The sequence below is a fragment of the Podarcis liolepis genome (assembly GCF_965112155.1).
Source record: "Podarcis liolepis genome assembly, chromosome: 5".
NCBI classification, from domain to species: Eukaryota; Metazoa; Chordata; class Lepidosauria; order Squamata; family Lacertidae; genus Podarcis; species Podarcis liolepis.
The window spans coordinates 5,389,759-5,410,809 of NC_139556.1; the positions used below are offsets into that span (position 1 = coordinate 5,389,759).

General features: G+C 44.3%; 1 protein-coding gene across 7 annotated transcripts in view; it reads left to right on the top strand.

The window, feature by feature from the left end:
• Nucleotides 1–21,051, top strand: part of LOC310706996 (lactosylceramide 4-alpha-galactosyltransferase-like) — a 60,699-nt gene that overhangs the window by 33,441 nt on the left and 6,207 nt on the right. Inside the window, exon 1 of one of the 7 annotated variants that reach the window (XM_083503535.1) lies at nt 11,696–11,812. The exons of 5 other annotated variants lie outside the window; for them this stretch is intronic. The gene's annotated coding sequence lies outside the window, so the exon portion shown is untranslated. Of the gene's footprint in view, nt 1–11,695; nt 11,813–20,961; nt 21,036–21,051 lie in introns of those variants that run through there. One more of the 7 variants, XM_083503538.1, reaches the window with a different exon arrangement.

The following is a 21,051-nucleotide window of genomic DNA, read 5'->3' on the forward strand; positions in this document are numbered from 1 at the left end:
CATGAACACTGTAGATGACTGATCCATCGTGTTGTAATCTTTGTTTGGAAGCTGACTAGTTCTTCTTTTATTAGCTCCTGTGGTTCAGCTCAGTCTTCCTATTTATCTAATAGAAATCGACTATACAGTGGTGCCTCACAAGACGAAAAGAATCCGTTCTGTGATTCTCTTCGTCTAGCGTTTTTTTTGTCTTGCGAAGCAAGCCCATTGACGGATTAGCGGATTAGCGCTATTAGCGGCTTTTAGCGGCTTATCTGCTGATCGGATCAGCTGATAAGCGGCTTAGCGGCTTAGAAAAAGGGGGGGGGAAGGGAAAAAACCCAGCAGGAACTCGCAAGACATTGTCGTCTTGCGAAGCAAGCCCATAGGAAATTCGTTTTGTGAAGCACCTCCAAAACGGAAAACTCTTTCGTCTAGCGAGTTTTCCGTCAAAACGGAAAACTCTTTCGTCTACCGAGTTTTCCGTCTTGCGAGGCATTCGTCTTGCGGGGCACCACTGTACACTTTAAAATTTGCACTTAGGATGTTGGAGTGTGGTCTGTTTTGCAACCATTTTAAAATATTGGGATTATTATGCTTTGCTTCCACAACTGATCAATATATATGTGAAATAATTTGGCTAAAATGGGAGCCCACCAGGGTAAACTAGATTTGTGCTCTTCTTGGGGAAGCATATCTATACCTATACATGTCAAGATATTTTTTTTCAGTTAAGGGAAACGACTGGCAATTTTTCCAAAACAAAAGGATATTTTAATAAAATGTTCTGCCTTGCTACGTATTAAAAATATCATTGAAATTCTGTACTCATGGGAAGGTTGGGTGGAAAATATTATCTCATGCATAGTATATGCAGCCCCACCCACAAATCAAGTTATTTTTCTCGATGACAAGCCCAAATCAGCACATTTTGAAATAAAATTCTGTTGTCTTAAGGAGGCTCTTATAAATTCCACCCCACCCCTGCCGCAACCATTCTTGAAAAGCTTTTGAAGGTTCGCTGACTCTCAGTCATCTAACCAGGGGTCCTCAAACATCTGACCTCCCCGTCTCCCTTGAGAGAGCTGGAAAATACGGAGGCCCCCAGTCACAACATGGCTGTGCAGAGGCAGAGGCAAAATGGTAATTGAGGAAGGCAGAGTTTGGCACAGTCATTTTATATTGACATCCTATCCCTCTTGGGAAATTTCTTTGCCAAAGTGATAAGCTCTCCCTCTCTTTTAAACCAGAACCAGTGAAGGCGGTAAATGTCCTGTGTGAGTGTGTGGAGGTTGTTGTAGATAGATGGCGGCCAACAGATTGAGGTTGAATCCTGATAAGACAGAAGTACTGTTTTGGGGGGAGAGGGGGTAGGCAGGTGTGGAGGACTCCCTGGTCCTGAATGGGGTAACTGTGCCCCTGAAGGACCAGGTGCGCAGCCTGGGAGTCATTTTGGACTCACAACTGTCCATGGAGGCGCAGGTCAATTCTGTGTCCAGGGCAGCTGTCTACCACTGTCTACACCCTACCTGCCTACACACTGTCTTGCCAGAGTGGTGCATGCTCTGGTTATCTCTCGCTTGGACTACTGCAATACGCTCTACGTGGGGCTACCTTTGAAGGTGACTCAGAAACTACAACTAATCCAGAATGCGGCAGCTAGACTGGTGACTGGGAGAGGCCATCAAGACCATGTAACCAGAGGCAGAGCAATGTGGGTGCGGTGGGGGCAGCCTGCCCTGCGTGTCATCCTGAGGGGCGGTGACATTCGGCATGCTGCCCGCCATTGCCCCGCTCCCAGCTGGAGGAGGCAGGCAGGGGACAGGACAGGAGTAACATTCAGTGCACCCCCCCCACCTGCGACTCCCAAGCTTACAGCAAGCGGCGGCCCTGATGGCTTGTTGGAGCTGCTGGCAAAGTGGCAAAGCTCCCCCCTTCCCCCGGCTCACTGTAGGCTTTGGAGTCGAGGGCGGGGTGGGGGGATTTCCGCACCGGGTACCACCTGGCCTTGCTACACCTCTGCATATAACACCGGTCCTGAAAGACCTACATTGAATCCTGCTACATTTCTGAGCACAATTCAAAGTGTTGGTGTTGATCTTTAAAGCCCTAAATGGCCTCGGCCCAGTAGACCTGAAGGAGCGTCTCCACCCCCATCTGAGGAGCTTCTGGCAGTTCCCTCAGTGCGAGAAGCAAAGCTACAGGGAATCAGGCAGAGGGCCTTCTCAGTAGTGGCGCCCACCCTGTGGAACGCCATCCCATCAGATGTCAAGGAAGTAAACAACTATCTGACTTTTAGAAGACATCTGAAGGCAGCCCTGTTTAGGGAAGTTGTAAAAGTTTGAAGTTTTATTCTGTTTTTAATATTCTGTTGGGAGCCGCCCAGAGTGACTGGGGAAACCCAGCCAGATGGGCGGGGAATGAATGAATGAATGAATGAATAAATAAATAGCAATTCATGGTTTAGCTTTCCACACACTGAATACCGACCCTCCAAGTGTCGCTATTTTCCAGGGACATACCTGATTTAGAGAAGAAGAAGAGGAGTTTTGGATTTGATATCCCGCTTTATCACTACCCGAAGGAGTCTCAAAGCAGCTAACATTCTCCTTTTTCTTCCTCCCCACAACAAACACTCTGTGAGGTGAGTGGGGCTGAGAGACTTCAGAGAAGTGTGACTGGCCCAAGGTCACCCAGCAGCTGCATGTGGAGGAGCGGAGACGCAAACCCGGTTCCCCAGATTACGAGACTACCGCTCTTAACCACCACACCACACCACACTGGAAGCAGACCCGATTTCTGATTTGATCCCGGAATGTCCCTCTTTTCTTTAGGATGTCCCTATTTTCATTGAAGAAATGTTGAAGGGTGTGGATCTGAACACCGAGGTGTCTGAAGGCAATCCTGCAGAGCGAAGTCTTTAAACAAAGTTTAAAGTATTTTATTATGTTATTATATATGTTGGAAGCTGCCCAGAGTGGTTGGGGCAACCAAGCAAGATGTGGAGGGGATAAATAGTAAAAATATCATCATGGAATGGGCCATCCCTATTTTCATAGGAGAAATGTTGGAGTGAATATAGGCAGTTACTCTGGAGGTCCTGGGATTTTCATTCCCTGTTTCAGGCAGAACTTGCTGATCCAGAGAAATTTAGCTGAGAAGACTTTTCAGTTCCTCTTCGCCCACACCACCTCCACCTCAAGGTCAGTGGTGGAGCTAGCCGCTCAGACACCCGGAGTGGCGCACGTGCCATGCACCCAGGGGGCAGAGCGATCCGCGTTATTCCGTATTCCTTTCTCCTACATAACTTATACCTCACCCTCCCTTTCCTCTGCTCCTTTTACATTCTTCCTGTTACAACTTTCTTCTCTCATCCCCTCCTTTCTATTTCTCCTTTTAAAAAACCCCATTATTAAAAATAACCAACATGAATATTTTTCTATGAATTTGCAAACCCTCAAACTTCAGTCTCCTGGCCACCGTTACTTAGCAAGTGGGGAGTTGCTGGTTCTGGCAGTGGTCCATTCAAAAGTCTACGGCGCCGCCAGAGGTCAAGGTGGGCGAGTGAGGAGGGAACTCCACAGACTGTAGTGCTGAGGTCCACCTGAAGATGGCCCAACATTTCAGAACCATGGAAAATAACAATAACAATTTATACCCTGCCCATCTGGCTGTGAACAGATTTAGCCTATTTTGCCTGGCTCACTTTCTTAGTAATTTCAACACAGCATAAGACTCAGGGAGGAACATTCAGAGACCAAATCAGTTGCATTCAGACCAAAGCTGTCAACGTTTCGCTTTTTTAAAGGGAAATTCCCTTATTCCGAATAGGATTCCTCGCAAGAAAAGGGAAAAGTTGACAGCTATGATTCAGACCCCACGGAAATTTCATGACAATTTTTTTTTTTTGCTTTGGTTTCCAAGGGATGTAGGTGTAACTAATGGAGGGATGTTCTTACATTTTAGCAGATTAGTTCCACGTATTCAGATTCCATTTTATGGACACCTTCCTGTGTTGCTCTGTAACATGCATCTCAGAGCCCAGTGATGTTCCACCCATCTCTTGTGGGAATGTTTAGGAAAGTAGGAGAGGATATATTAGTAAATATTATCCCTCCTCTCTCACACTAGTCAGCAAGCAGCAGAGCACATTCCCTTGCAGATTGCTGGAAGCAAGTTGATGAATTCGTTAGAATCATTTAAGTTGAGCAATCCAGTCTGGCTAGTCTAGTCTGGCTTGTTCCTTGTCAGTTTCCCCTTTTATTTTCCTCTTCAAATAATATTAATAACGCGACAGTCTTGATTAAAAGTGAGAGCAAAGTTCACTTACATTCAGTCCAAGGCTGGTTTTATCTTGTGGTTACAGTAACATTTGTAGAGAAAAGAAGTCTGAGCTAGGCCTCAGACTTTCTACCTTGGGGCTTCCATCCTCTGTAAGGAAGAGTCATGTGCTGCTGGCTAAGAGCTAGCAGAGAGCAAAAGAGAGCAAAAAAAGGCAAAAGAGAGGAAGATGGCTTTGTGACTAGCCCTTTTATAGGGTCTGCCAGGGTCACGCCCATCTACCTGGTCACACACAGTGGGGGGAGGGGAGGCTCCAGAGCAGGTATGACAGGATGTCCTCCCTGTCTGGGGCAACATTTCCCTGTGTGTCCACTCTGGGCAAGCAACAGGAAATATTGTATCTGACTGCTTCAGTGATGATACATCGCACACCTCTCATGTCTGAGTGGTTCTAACAATGGGGCTCTGGGAGACTCATCTTACTGGAGCAATTTGGGAAGAAGCCATGGGGAATTTTATTAAAGCGACCACATCACAGGCCCGCATCAACCCGAAAGATTGATAGCTGTATCAGGAGTTCAGTGGCAAAGTCAAAGAAGTGACTCTCATTGACTACAGCTTGACAATAGTGCTATGTAGGGGCATTTGCCCTTATTGTTCATAGATTTTTCAGTGCGTGACAAATATTTATAAATATTGAATGCGTGTACACCTGCCAAGCTCTCAAGGATCACTCATTCTGCCGTTGTTAATAATGACATACAAAATTGGACACTGAATAATTTATTGTACTGTCTTCAGTACTAATTAACAACGCAACCAAGTTTCCCTGCATTTATCTTGAATATGGATGAGAACATAAGAAGAGCCTTCTGGATCAGACCAATGCCTCCTCTAGCCCAGCCTCCTCTTCTCAGAGTGGCCAGCCAGAGGTCTCAAGAACCAAGTACAAGAGCCCTCTCCCCTGCCCTGTGGTTTTCAGCAGCTGGTATCCACAAGTGATGTGGTCTAAACCACTGAGCCTCTTGGGCTTGCAGATCAGAAGGTCAGTGGTTCGAATCCCAGCAATGGGGTGAGTTCCCGTTGCTCGGTCCCTGCTCCTGCCAACCTAGCAGTTCGAAAGCCCATCAGTGCAAGTAGATAAATAGGTAACACTCCCGCAGGAAGGTAAGTGGCATTTCCGTGCACTTTCGTTTCCGTCACAGTGTCCCGTTGCACCAGATGCAGTTTAGTCCTGATGACCACATGACCTGGAAAGCTATCTGTGGACAAATGCTGGCTCCCTTGGCCTGAAGCGAGATGAGCTCCGCAACCCCATAGTAGCCTTTGACTGGACTTAATCGTCCAGGGGTCCTTTACCTTTTACTGCCTTGGATTGTGGAGGCAGAGCATAGAGAGGAGAACCCCACCAGATCCACTGCTTGTTTTAATTTTGAAAAGGCCATAGGTCCCTTGGAGTTAAACAATGGCAACACTCTGAGAAGGAAATAATAATAATAATAGTAATAATCCTTTTTGTGCTACCAGATAGGCAATCCTGTATAAAACTGGTGCAGAATTGGTTCTGTTTTTGCTAGCCGTGAGTCCCAACCCCGACAAATGGAAATCTTACTCTGGCTTTGAAGATTCTGCATGGAATTGCCTACAGAGCTCTAGGGAAGGACCTACTTTTGTGGAAGAGGGTGCACTTTGCATGCGTAAGGTCTCAGTTGGACCTCGTGCTTGTTCAGATGTTTGCTTGTCCCATTGCTCTCCCCCAGGAATGCCTGATATTTACTGCTGAACTGGAGCAAACACCAAGTAGGTTTAATGTGGCTTGATATTTGTTCCGATGTGGTGCTAAAGAGTGGGCTTTCCAAGGGAAAGGGGGGGGGGGACAAACTGAAAACTGCTTGGACCTGTGCCTGGAAAGCATGGAACAAGTAGAAATCTGCATGGACTCATGGTTTCTAGGCATGAGCCCCCCTTGGTAGCAATAGATCCCTGTGTAGTAGCTGCTCCTAATGAAAGAAAATAATATCACCATCATCATCAAACCTTTATTGGCATCACTTACAAACATTCAGAATAAAAAAGCCAGTGCGATCACATCACCGTTTCAACAGTACAGTCATTTGCCAGAGGGAAGAAGAGGCGAGCAATCTATTTCATCTCTGTGGATCTCCAGCAAGGGCAGGATCCTGGGGTGTACTTCAGCTACAAAAAATCAAACAGAGGAACTTAGCTACTGTCTTGGTGAGCTCCTGGTCTCTCCCCTGTTATGAGGGGTGGCTCTGTGGGTTAAACCACAGAGCCTAGGACTTGCCGATCAGGTCGGCGGTTCAAATCCCTGCGACGGGGTGAGCTCCCGTTGCTCGGTCCCTGCTCCTGCCAACCTAGCAGTTCGAAAGCATGCCAAAAAGTGCAAGTAGATAAATAGGTACCGCTCTGGTGGGAAGGTAAACGGTGTTTCCATGCGCTGCTCTGGTTCGCCAGAAGCGGCTTAGTCATGCTGGCCACATGACCCAGAAGCTGTACACCGGCTCCCTCGGCCAATAAAGCGAGATGAGTGCCGCAACCCCAGAGTTGGTCATGACTGGACTGCACAGAAACGTCGCTTACCTTCCTGCCGGAGTGGTACCTATTTATCTACTTGTACTTTGACATGTTTTCGAACTGCTAGGTTATCAGGAGTATCTTTGTGCAAAACAGCTGTAGCCCTGGGGACGGGAAGGTGTCTAACAAACTTCGCTAAGTAAAGTATCTTTGTTTGCTGAAAAACAAATGTTTAGCCAGCATAAAAGAAAACTTGTCCAGGCAACTGTCTCTAGCTTATATTGGCCTCCCTCTAAACACAGGGCTGTGTAAGGTATGCAACATGGGACAGCGAAAATCTTAAAAAGAAAGGCTGCCTGCACTCATTCCACTGACTGGGTAAACCTCCAGATTGGAATTCCATAGAGCAGTTGAGCTCTAACTTTAGCATTAAAAACCTTGAGGGCAGAAGGGATGTGTTGGTTACCTCTTGTTACAAAGAAGCACAAAATGGCCTGCATGGACACCTTGCTGGCGTTTACTGCTCCTGCGCAGTGAGAAGACCACTGGAGCCTGTGATGGAAAGTGATCCCCAAATAGTTGAATTCAAATACCTGCTGGATGTGTTTCTCACCAAAAACCCAACTATATCTCTAACGAGAATTCCCAAAGACCATTATTTTGCATTTATCGAAATTCATACTCATTTTCATTCTAGACAGGTAGTTGATACAGGCATTTAACAAACGCTTTAAGCTAATTCTAGTCCATGAGAGCAGAATCATATCATCATCATCTGCATATAGGAGAATGGGAATTTTTGATGCATTGAGTTTTGGGCTGTGAGCATCCACCAGTTTTAGTAATGGGCAAGGTCATTTAAGAAGAGATTAAAAAGAGAGGGAGCAAGAACACAACCCTGTTTCACACCTTGATTTATAACAACAGGGTATGACACCTCGTCCCCTGGAGTTATTCTTACACGACAGGTATTATTAGAGTAAAGCTTTTTAATAAGGTAAAGTAACCTAGGGTCTAAGCCCAGTGACTCCAGTTTGGACCATAACAGCCCCCTGTGGACTGAGTCAAAAGCAGCCTTAAGATCTAAAAAGGCCACCTAAAGGCCTTCTTTATGGTGCTGCATGTACTTGGTGGCTAAATGGGATAACACTATACAGTTACGTAAAGTGGATTTCCCTCCCCTAAACCCTGCCTGCTCTGGGCCTATGATGTTGTTCATGTCAAGCCATGTAGTTAATTTGGATAATAGATATTTTGCATACAATTTCCCAATATTTGACAACAGGCTTATTGGTCGATAGTTGGAAGGTAACTTTTTGTCCCCCTTTTTAAAGACTGGGATAATTATGGATTTCTGCCATGAATTAGGCATGATTCCAGTTCTGTCCACCACAGTGAATAGTTCTGCTAGAATCAGAGCCCACCAGTCTGGCTTGGCTTTAATTACCGTATTTTTTGCACCATAACACTCACTTTTTTCCTCCTAGAAAGTAAGGGGAAATGTCTGTGCGTGTTATGGAGGAAATGCCTATGGGTGGCATGCCTACGGATTTTCCTCCTCTAAAAACTACGTGCGTGTTATGGTCGGGTGCGTGTTATAGAGTGAAAAATATGGTAGTTAAGATGGGATGGCATCAGGGCCTGCGGCTTTGCCTAGTTTTATCTGAGAAATTAATTTTTTGACTTCCGTAATGGAGACAGGAGGCCACTCAACCAGGGTCAAGGAAGGGGCAAGATCTTGGCTGTCTGATGGAATACAATCATCATAAAAGATCGCCTTAAAATGCTCTACCCAAAGCATACATGGAATCAATGTCAGCGGGTGCTCTTGAGTCTGCAGGGGGTCTGCAATAACCTTCCAAAATTTCTTATGATCATTGGTAAGGATGGCTGAAAGCAGCAAAACCCAGCAAGCCTGGTTGTGTCTTATCTGGCTAAACTGGATAGACTCCCTAAGTTGCCTGGTTCTAACAAAATATGTATCAGGCAATCGGGAGTTGCCTGTCTCTCTAGACTCTCTGTAGATTCTCCTAACCTCTACTTTAATGTCTTTGATTTCGTTATCAGTCCACTCACCGAACCCAGGTTTCTTAGGTGGCCTGTGCAAGTGAGAATGGGGCATTTCAGTTATTAGGATGGCGAATAAGGATTCGAATTAACGAGCATTCACTATCGTCTTTCCAAACCTTGGTGTATTCTGATCTTGTGATTCACTTGATCCCGGTAGGGAGTGGTGAACTTTCTCTAGTAGCTAGAGTCACTTGGTTTGAGGAGAAAATACCGTATTTTTCGCTCTATAACACGCACCAGACCATAACACGCACGTAGTTTTTAGAGGAGGAAAACAAGAAAAAAAAATATTCTAAACGAAATAGTGGATATATGATTTTTGTGGTTCATGCTGTGGCCACAGACATGTGATCTGACAGTGAGTTTGGAGGAGCCCAATGCAAAAACCCTGAGGATCCATGTGGATCCATGCTTTGTAACTACGGAGGAGGGAAGGAAGGGGAACCATGGATCCTCTGCTCATGACTGCAGCAGACACCCTCCCCCCGCCAGCCGCAGGCATTCGCTCCATAACACGCACAGACATTTCCCCTTACTTTCTAGGAGGAAAAAAGTGAGTGTTATGGTGCAAAAAATACGGTAATACTGGACTAAATGGACCAATTGTCTGATAGAGTAAAATATAATTTAGTGCCTTCAAATACTTCAAAGACTACTTTTGCAGCCCTAAGGGCTAGATATATAATTTTTAATTGATATAGTCTATGACTCTTGCTGCTGTGTGACCCTTGCTCCCTGCACTCCATCCCAGTCAGTGGTGGCAGCATTGCTGCGGCTCTTCCCAGCTGAATTCAGCATCAGGACCAAACCCTGTCCTTGTGCGTTGCCGTAGCAACAGCTTTCTTAGAAGATGCTGTACAATGCACTGCTGCTGCTGCGAAACAGTATGTTTTGCGCACTGCCACACTTACGACTCCGAACCAAAAACAAACACATGTGTTGCAATAAGAACCAATAACAACTACACAAACACAACCTGTAGGCTAATAGTTAGTATGTAAAGGTAAAGGTACCCCTGACCATTAGGTCCAGTCGCGAATGGCTCTGGGGTTGCGCGCTCATTTCGCTCTACAGGACAAGGGAGCCGGTGTTTATCCGCAGACAGCTTCTGGGTCATGTGGCCAGCATGACTAAGCCACTTCTGGCGAACCAGAGCAGTGCACGGAAACGCCGTTTACCTTCCCACTGGAGCAGTACCTATTTATCTACTTGCACTTGACATGCTTTTGAACTGCTAGGTGTGCAGAAGCTGGGACCGAACAACGGGAGCTCACCCCGTTGTGGGGATTCGAACCGCCGACCTTCTGATCGGCAAGCCCTAGGCTCTGTAGTTTAGACCACAGCGCCACCCACGTCCCTAATAGTTAGTAGAGAATATTTAATAGAATAATGATATCATTCAAATTATAGGAATAAGCCAATCAAGATTCATATGTACAATATAACAGAGTGGTAGCAAGGACCGTCAAGCCGTGTGTTCAGAACAGATGTCTAAGGACAGTCTCACAATAGTTTTTCAAAGGTTTCAACAGAAGACGTCTCAAAAGCCTCAAAAGGACAGTATCTCCTGAATGATACTACTATTTCGTAATAGTCTTCATCAGCTGGAAATAAGATACAAGGCATACAGCAGATGAACTGAGCTACCTGCATACATTGTATAATAAAGCAGAATATATAAAGCAGAATATAAAAAAGGTTACATACCTGATACTTTTTAACAGAATATGTAAGTAAGATTCACGCTAAGATCAGTGCTCACTAGATAGTGTAGCTGCTGATACTTGCAACACAATTGCATAGGACATATGAAGCAAGCCTCAGGTGTTTCCTATAACGATATACTTAAAGGAACAGTATGGCCTATACAGCATACAAAAACTAAGTGGACCCATGAAAAACAAATATATGGAGGAATAGTATTAAATGTTTCATTTAAACATTGCTGCACGCATCATTTGTTGTATGTTTAAACCATTTCATACTATTCCTCCATATGCAACCTTTAAAAAAAAATCTGTTTTGTATATTCTGCTTTATTATACAATGTGTATGCAGGTAACTCAGTTATGACTCTGCTTATGACTCCAGCAACAAGAGATGGAAACTGGAGTAACATGCAGTGGAAGAGTGAAAACCTCGCTACACACACAGGAAGCAAAACCAGACCCACGCAATGTGCTTCAGTGTGTCCACACTGGAGTAACATGCCAATTGATGTTGGATTATTTTTTCTTCTTCTAGAGGATTATCTGCAGATTGGGAAAATCTGATTTAATGTTGGGGGGGGGGGACATGGGGGCTGCCATTTTGATTAGGACAACATTGTGTGGGTGATATGAAAAGCATGTACACCAGTAGTGCATCATATCCGCTCTAAACTGCTGTGTGCACACATTCCCTGACCCATAAGAAAGGACGCTGATTTTCTTTGTTTGAATTCCTTGTGTGTGTGTGTTTATGTATGGTTTTTATACTACAGTTTTGGCAGCATTTTCATGCAGCATTTTTGTTCTCTTGATATTGTTTGCTCTTTTGTGTTGTACAATGCTTACAAATTATTTAAATTTTATTAAGTCGTTTATAAATGCTTTTAAACACGTAAGTAGTTATTAAGTTCTGTGGGTGCTTCCAGGTGGAGGGTTCTTTTTCACACTAATCATTAGAGAATGCTGAGAAGAAATTTCCCTCTGAAAGCCCTTACAGAAAGAGAAAGGGAAAGAAGAGTATTGGGAGGCAGCAAAGTGAACGAACAGCCAGCAAGAGAAAGAGGAACTTAGACATGCAAATCGTAGTTCCAAAGAAACGCACATCTACCCAGGGTTGAGATCAAGCTTTCATGCCTCAACAGAATCTTTTCCTGCTGGATCAGACCTGTACCTACCTTCTTAACAGAAAGCAATGGAAAGTCACAAAGAATGGCCCTGCCGAGCTTAAGTGACAAACTGTGAGTCCTTCCAGGAGGTTTCTCCCCTCATATCGTGCATGCAAGTTATTTTGTTCTTTTGCTCTGCAGCATTCATACGATGTCCTTGGCACTAGAATCAGTCCAACTAGGCACCACTGTTTGGGAATTTAACAAGAGCTAGCTGCAAAAATGTTATTAGCTGAACAATGGAGAACTTTGGAATTGCCTACACTGTAAGAATAGCAGGATAAAGTGAGTATCTGAGCTTATTGAGAAAGTAAGATCAAAAGTCAGAACAGTTTGAAAGTTCGTGGTCACCAGTTCTAGGAAAAGTAAATAAAACGTAGTTCTATTTGAAGGATTTTCATTTTAAAAAAATATAAATAAGATTTAAAAAAAAAACATTACATGACTAAATATAATTTTGGGGAGAGAGAAACAATAAGAAAGATTAGGCTGTACACACACAGAATTAGTTGTAATTATTACTTTGTTGTTTTCTTGCCTTTGTGTATGCATTTATATTTAGAATAAAATACTTTTTAGAAATCCTGTTGCCAGTAACCCGTTTGTAGAAAGGTGCTGCCAATTTTGATTCTCCCCATTCCTCATTTTTTCCGTTCTTAAATTCAGCTCTCCACATTTCTGCAGCAAATTGTTGTCTTTTTTATTTAAAAAATCCTCAGTACTTTAGTGTGAAATTTTCCCAATAAAGACATTTTTGTATGCAGTAATGTACACATTTTTTCAGGCAATTTATCCCAGCACACTGCATTTTTTATATGTTATTGTCATTAATATAAATACAGTTGTGCTTATGAATAATTTCCCCATATATATGCATTTTTTGTAAACGGTTGTTTGGAGAACTACATTTCAAAGTTCAGACAAGCACATATTTTGAAGAATGGCTGTGTTTTGGTTTTTCTTGTTATGTTACACTTTGCCTTAAAAGTCTGAAATGAGTCAAATATATATTTTTCCATTTTCTGTCCAAATGTCAAGCGTTCACACTTGGCTCTTATTTTCAAAAAAAATCTCATGGCTTTAAAATGGAACTGCCACAACATCTCTCTTCACAGGAGAAAATAAAGTGAAGTTGTCTGCCCAAAGCTGAATGAGAGTTACCATTCGCCAATCAAAGTAGGATTTTTTTAAATGCCCTCAATCCTGCAACAACATTAATAGAAACGCTAACCAGAAATGGGTGACTACGTATGAGAAGGGAAGGCTGGAACTGTAAATACTTAAATTCCGTTCAATGTTCTCCCTCCCTGTTCCACATCTTCTAAATCTGGAATGAGGACAGAGGCATAGCTGGGTTCTCTTTTTTCCAATTATTTTTTTCCAAATTATTACAAATCCAACCACATTACTTTACTTTAATACAATTTCTTAAAATCGGGTTTCCTGCTCCTGTTGCAAACATACACGTTGATCCTTTTCTCCCTGAGCTGCAGCATTTCTTATTTAGTGTTCAGTTGTCATCCGTCAACGTCAGGCTTGAGGAATTCTCTCCCTCCCCCTGATGGTTTCAAGAAGCAGGGAGAAAACAAGAAAGCTTTTGCTTATGATTTATTCAGTCATTATGGTGGCAGACAGAGAATCCAGTCCTTTCTCCATTATGGAGTGGCTCGCTCTGGCTCCTCCCCCTTTCCTCTTTCCCAACAGCCTCTGACCCTACAAAGACCCCCCCCATGGACAAACACCTCTGCATTCGTTGCTCTTGCACCCTTAATGAATGTCGCATTCTAGGGGATGGCGGATCATGTCCGCTGGCTGCTCTATCTCCCCCGCTGCTTCTCCTAACTCCTCATAACTTGGCTGCTTGCCTGTCTCTGCCTTGTTATCTCCCTCACAGCTCGGCTGTAACTCAACCCGGCCTCCCTCTTCCCTGTCAGCTACAGGAGAAGTGGGGGCTGGCGGCGATCTCCACCCTTCCTCTTCCTCTTCATTCCAGTCCCTGACAGTCAATCTTCATTACATCATTCTTGCAGCTGACCGCATTTTCCTCCCGCCCTATTGGCAGCTGGTTGATTGCATTCCATTGGCAGTCCAGGAGCGCATCTTGATTAATGCCAATCTTCCAGATTAAGGAGAAAAAGCCAAGCACAAATTGTCCATGGCAGGGGCACCCGTTCTGCCTTTCAAGTTGGCAGACACAGGCTTGAGCGGCACAGTGGGATGCAGTGAACTCCCCAGATCCCACTGGGGAGCATTGAGGCATACCTGGGCTCTCTTGCACCCTTGGCAAGGAATATATCATTGCCCCCCCTATCCCCTGCACCTTCCTTCAAACCCTTGAGAGCTGCTACCAGTCAGTGTAGATGACACTGATGGTTGGAACAAAAAAATTCCTTCCAGTAGCACCTTAAAGACCAACTAAGTTAGTTCTTGGTATGAGCTTTCGTGTGCAAGCACACTTCTTCAGATACACACACGTACTTTCGCTTGCACATGAAAGCTCATACCAAGAACTAACTTAGTTGGTCTTTAAGGTGCTACTGGAAGGAATTTTTTTGTTTTGACTATGGCAGACCAACACGGCTACCTATCTGTAACTGATGGTTGGGTGATCTAATTCATTTTGAGGCAGCTCCCTATATTTCCTAAATTATTTAGAGGGGCATTTTCAGGCGGGGTGAATAATGATTGAGTCTCTTTTTACTTTACTCTCAAACGCACAAACGTGGTGGTGGTGAGGAGAGAGAGGACACTGCTAGTTGGAAGAGGGTGTTAATTTGTCCAGGTGTTGCAAGCAGTGCCACTTAAAAAAAAAAAATAGAAGTCATGCATAAAAATTCTCCTCCCATGTCCTCACACCAGTTTTCTCCCCCCATCATTCAGAAAACTCACATTTTCATATGTTCATACATGTATGTGCTGTCTTTCCACAGTTCAAACCACGCTCAAGGTGGCTTGCAACATGAAAAAATACTGTTCCCTGCCACCCCAATCTCTGCCGAACAGTAGCAAGATTCCAGGGGTCTCGGCACTTAACCAGGATTTGTGTTTCGCTGGAATGAGACATTGTCTGTAGTGTCTTTAAGAAATGTGGATGATGTACACATATTTACACCTGAGGTTTGATGGATGGAGGGAGGGCAGAGCATTACACCCCAAGCGTGTTTCTTGTTGCTCCCCTCATAGTTTCAGCAAGAATCCAGCCATGAAACCTACTTGCTTCACGCAGCCTCTCCCAGCCAGCACACAGGAATTTCTCCCCGCCTTCCGCCAAAACTCTGTTTTCAAAGGACACATTATTTCCTGCGGTCGCAGGGCTTTATTTCCCTATCACACTGGCAGCCTCCCCCCTCACATAATCAAACACTGAAATCCTAAACCTGGGCTTTGTCTCAGTACTGGCACATTTCTTTCCCAAATGTTGAAATGTGGCACTTACTTCCTTAACAACTTCATGGTGAGTACCCGGCACCGTTTTTCCCTAGAAAAAGAGCACTGGTTGTAAGCAATAAATGAAACATTAAAAAATGCAGAACGAAATCGAGCAATTTCCACATAAATATCAAGATCTAAAATAAAGATACAAAAAACCAACAGCCTCTTTCAACCAGGATAGTCCCACATCAAGAATTGCCAGTGTCCCTGTGAATAAGGAACTGGGATATATGTACCCATAAATAAGCTTGGGACATGTTCACTACCAGGGGGCTGTCTCTGCTTGCTAAAGCCACACTTGGTTTTCGCATGCTCCAAATTGTACAGCCCAGCCACAAGGAGACTTTCCCCTACAATATGACCTGGTATCATGTCTGGTCCAAAGCTTCATTTTTGTTTTTGTTTTTTGGCATGATGCCCTCATGACTAAGGAAGAGGGTCTGCACTCCAAAATAAGTTTTGGATCATCACAGATCATGCATCCCCTCCACCAAGGAGATTCTCCAATAAGGAGCAGTGGTATGGCAGTACATTCTGAAGAGCAGGAAGTCTTCATGACAGCCATCATAGCCACACCCCTTCTAAGATCACATAACAAAAGTGAATTTTTGACCAATGTAAGCATTATGGCTTCAGTACCAACCCAACTTCTATAAGTGACTTGTAAAAAAGCAAATGTTGGACTCAACATGTTATTTGGAAGGGACAATCTCACAGAAGAGGATGTGTAACTTGTGGAGTAGCTAAATGTTAGAAGACCTTGGAGCCTGAGTGAATCTGATTGGAATAATCACTTAGTTTCTGGAATTCAAAGGCTTTATTTATGCAGTAACTATTTAGAGGAAGTCATAGAATCATAGAATAGAATCATAGAGTTGGAAGAGACCACAAGGGCCATCGAGTTCAACCCCCTGCCAAGCAGGAAACACCATCAGAGCACTCCTGACATATGGTTGTCAAGCCTCTGCTTAAAGACCTCCAAAGAAGGAGACTCCACCATACTCCTTGGCAGCAAATTCCACTGTCAAACAGCTCTTACTGTCAGGAAGTTCTTCCTAATGTTTAGGTGGAATCTTCTTTCTTGTAGTTTGGATCCATTGCTCCGTGTCCGCTTCTCTGGAGCAGCAGAAAACAACCTTTCTCCCTCCTCTATGTGACATCCTTTTATATATTTGAACATGGCTATCATATCACCCCTTAACCTCCTCTTCTCCAGGCTAAACATGCCCAGCTCCCTTAGCCGTTCCTCATAAGGCATCGTTTCCAGGCCTTTGACCATTTTGGTTGCCCTCCTCTGGACACTTTCCAGTTTGTCAGTGTCCTTCTTGAACTGTGGTGCCCAGAACTGGACACAGTACTCCAGGTGAGGTCTGACCAGAGCAGAATTCAGTGGCACTATTACTTCCCTTGATCTAGATGCTATACTCCTATTGATGCAGCCCAGAATTGCATTGGCTTTTTTAGCTGCCACGTCACACTATTGGCTCATGTCAAGTTTGTGGTCAACCAAGACTCCTAGATCCTTTTCACATGTACTGCTCTCAAGCCAGGTGTCACCCATCTTGTATTTGTGCCTCTAATTTTTTTTGCCCAAGTGCAATACTTTACATTTCTCCCTGTTAAAATTCATCTTGTTTGTTTTGGCCCAGTTCTCTAATCTGTCAAGGTCATTTTGAAGTGTGATCCTGTCCTCTGGGGTGTTAGCCACCCCTCCCAGTTTGGTGTCATCTGCAAATTTGATCAGGATGCCCTTGAGTCCATCATCCAAGTCGTTGATAAAGATGTTGAATAAGACCGGGCCGAAGACAGAACCCTGTGGCACCCCACTAGTCACTCTTCTCCAGGATGAAGAGGAACCATTGATGAGCACCCTTTGGGTTCGGTCAGCCAGCCAGTTACAAATCCACTGAGTGGTAGCATAGTCAAGACCGCATTTTACCAGCTTCTTTACAAGAATATCATGGGGCACCTTGTCAAATGCCTTGCTGAAATCAAGGTAGGCTACATCCACTGCGTTCCCTTCATCTACCAGGCTTGTAATTCTGTCAAAAAACGAGATCAGGTTAGTCTGACATGACTTATTTTTCAGAAATCCATGCTGACTATTGGTGAACACAGCATTCCTTTCTAGGTGCTCACAGACTGTTTGCTTAATGATCTGCTCCAGAATCTTCCCTGGTATTGATGTCAGACTGACTGGGCGGTAATTATTTGGGTCCTCTCTTTTCCCCTTTTTGAAAATAGGGACAACATTTGCCCTCCTCCAGTCTGCCGGGACTTCGCCTGTTCTCCAGGAATTCTCAAAGATGACTGCCAGTGGTTCTGAGATCACATCTGCCAGTTCTTTTAATACTCTTGGATGCAGTTCATCTGGCCCTGGAGACTTGAATACATCTAAACTAGCCAAGTATTCTTGTACTATCTCCTTAGTTATTCTGGGCTGTGTTTCCTCTGCTGAATCATTTGCTCCAAATTCTTCAGGTTGGGCATTGTTTTCTTTATCAGAGAAGACTGAGGCAAAGAAGGCATTGAGGAGTTCAGCCCTTTCTGTGTCCCCTGTTTGCATTTCACCATCTTCTCCTCTGAGTGACCCCACTGTTTCTTTGTTCTTCCTTTTGCTACGAACATACCCATAGAAGCCTTTTTTGTTGCTTTTAACCTCTCTAGCAAGCCTGAGTTCATTCTGTGCTTTAGCTTTTCTGACTTTGTGTCTACATGTGTTGGCTATTTGTTTGAATTTCTCTTTGGTGGTTTCCCCCCTTTTCCATTTTTTGTACACATCCTTTTTTAATCTTAACTCAGTTAAAAGTTCTTTAGATAGCCACCCTGGCTTCTTTAGGCACCTTCCATGTTTCCGTCTCATTGGTATTGCCTGACGTTGTGCTTTTACAATCTCCCTCTTAACAAACTCCCAGCCATCATGAACTCCCTTTCCTTTTAGTATTACTGTCCATGGGATCTCACCCAGCATTTCCCTTAGTTTTATGAAGTCGGCTTTCTTAAAGTCAAGAAATTGAGTCCTAGTATGCTTGGCTGCTCCTTTCCGCTGTATAGTAAACTTCAGAAGAGCATGATCACTCGCGCCTAATGATCCTTCCACTTCTACCCCACTAACCAGGTCATCAACATTGGTTAGGACCAGATCTAAAATGGCTGTTCCTCTTGTTGCTTCTCCCACTTTCTGGACAATGAAGTTGTCTGCAAGGCCAGTGAGGAATCTGTTTGACCTTATGCTCTTGGCTGAGTTTGACACCCAACAAATATCCGGGTAATTGAAGTCCCCCATTACTACTATCTCCCTTCCTTTTGCATGCTTGGCCATCTGTTCCAGGAAGGCATCATCTATGTCCTCCGTTTGACTTGGAGATCTATAGTAAACTCCCGCAATGAGGTCACTGTTATTCTTCTCTCCCTTAATTTTGACCCAAATGCTCTCACTTTGGCTTTGAGGTTCTAAATCCTGGATCTCTTCACAGGTATACACATCCTTGACATATAACGCCACTCCTCCTCCTTTCTTGTCTGGTCTGTTTCTCTGAAATAGATTGTATCCCTCCATTATTACATTCCAATCATGGGACTTATCCCACCAGGTTTCAGTGATGCCTATTATGTCATATTTAGTTTGCTGTACCAAGATCTCAAGCTCATCTTGTTTATTTCCCATGCTTTGCGCATTAGTGTACAGACATTGAAGTCCATTAATCATTCCCCTGTGTCTCTTATTTAAGGATTTTCCCCTCCCACCACTAGGTCTGCGTACTGTTTGCTCCATTTGGTCTATGACATTTGGATGATCATCTTCATCAATTGATAGACTAGTACCTTCAGGAGCACTGTCTCCCTCCCCCACATTAGTCAGTTTAAAGCCCTCCTGATGAGGTTTCTGAGATTTTTGGCAAAAATATTCCTCCCAACCATTGTGAGGTGCAGCCCATCGCTTGCCAGAAGTCCATCTTCAAGAAACTGCAGTCCGTGATTTAAGAATCCAAACCGTTCCTGTTTACACCATTTGCGAAGCCAGCTGTTCACTTCCACTATTTTTCCCTCTCTCCCTGGGCCACATCGTTCAACTGGGAGGACAGATGAGATGACAATTTGTGCATTTAATTGCTTCAATTTCCTGCCCAGAGCCTCGTAGTCTCTTTTGATCTTCTGGAGGCTATTGCTTGCAGTGTCATTGGTTCCCACATGAACCAAGAGGAAGGGGTATTTGTCAGTGGGTTTTATTATTCCTTGCAGTCGTTCAGTTACATCTTGGATCTTAGCCCCGGGAGACAGCACCCTTCCCGAGACATCTTGTCAGGCCCACAGATCACTGCTTCTGTTCCCCTCAGTAGGGAATCCCCTATCACCACTACACACCTCCTCTTAGGTCTGGTTGGGGTTCTTCCATGAGCTGTCCGTTCCAAGGTCGCCTGCACATTCCCTGAGGACTGACTTTGCTGATTGTCTTCATATCTGATCAACTGTAATGAGGGAGAGATCCTCAAATGGAGTCTGCTCTTCGTCTTCCATGCTAGGGGAGAGGACCTCAAAGTGATTGTGTATTTCTAAACAATCAGAGCGAACCCTGAGCCTCCTACTTCTTTGAATCACATTTCTCCATATATCTGGCTCCTGTGTTGGTGAACTAGCCTCCTTCTCAGGGGAGTCCCCTGTCTCCTCCTTGGTGGAGACGGTGTGCTCTGTTGCTTCCAAGAAGAGCTCCAGCTCTCTAATTCTTTGGAGCGTAGCTACACATTCCTCCAGTTGCTGGACTTTGTCTTTTAAGAGGGCAATCAACATGCAATTGCTGCAGGTAAAGCTGCCTGCAACCTTTGGCAAGATGGCAAACATTGCGCAGGAACCGCAGGCGACTGCAGCTGTTCCCTCACCCTCCATCTTGAAAACGTGTCGTTGGGGGTGGCTACAGTGGTCCTCCATCTTAAAAGAGTGAAGAAAAAAACCCTAGGTCTCCCCCAACAAACGTTTGAGACTAGCTCCCTTAATCTAAAAGATGGATCAAACTGCGTGCGCCGCTGCCCTGCAAGCTCTGATAAGCTCCTCCCACAGCTAATCACCTTCCTCAACAGAAACCCTGCCCCCTCTGATCTTTGCACAGGGAGAGCAGCTAATCAGCCACAAAGAAACACACACACAAGAAGACCCTTTTTTGAGTGTGGAGGTGTGTTTCTCAACAAGTTGGGAGAGAACAAAAAAATTGGCTTTGCTTTTAGGAGTGGAGTTTTACAGGCAACGGCAAACAAATGCTGGCTAGATTGCTACACACAGATGCTCTAGTGATTTAAAGAAACATATGCATTAACTACAAACTCAAGATAAGGGAATGTATTTGCTTTCCTCCTTTTTCTAGCAGGGGGCCTGCTGGAAAAGATGATGTCCACAAACAGCGCTTTGCAGTAGAGCCACTCAAGGGGAATCCAAAAGTATTTTGGGTGACCCAAAACTTTTTTGCGGGGTACAGAAATATATAAACTTTATTCAGAGTTCTGATGCAGTGTCAAATAGGGAATTGGATCCAGGAACCCTCTTCAGTCTCCAGTTGTAGCAGTGAGGCTTGCAAAGCAGGGCAGTGTACAAATTTAATTAATAAAAACAATAGAAGTAGCAAATTATCTTTTTCCTGTCACAGAAACCAATGTGGTCTTTTTAGTTGTGGGGGTAGTGAGAGTGGTTTGTTTCTTTAAGATGTATGTGGTCTGGGTGTGGCTCTATAGCTGTGCACAAACTAGTCAGAACCTTAGTGTTGCCTGAGTGATAAGTCCTGGCTGTTGAGCTTTAATTCATAAATCAATATTGCTATTTGAGTTCTCCTGCTTCCTGGTATGACGGCAGACCCATTGCAAGGTTTCTTTGCACAGTGAGTACCCTTCCCA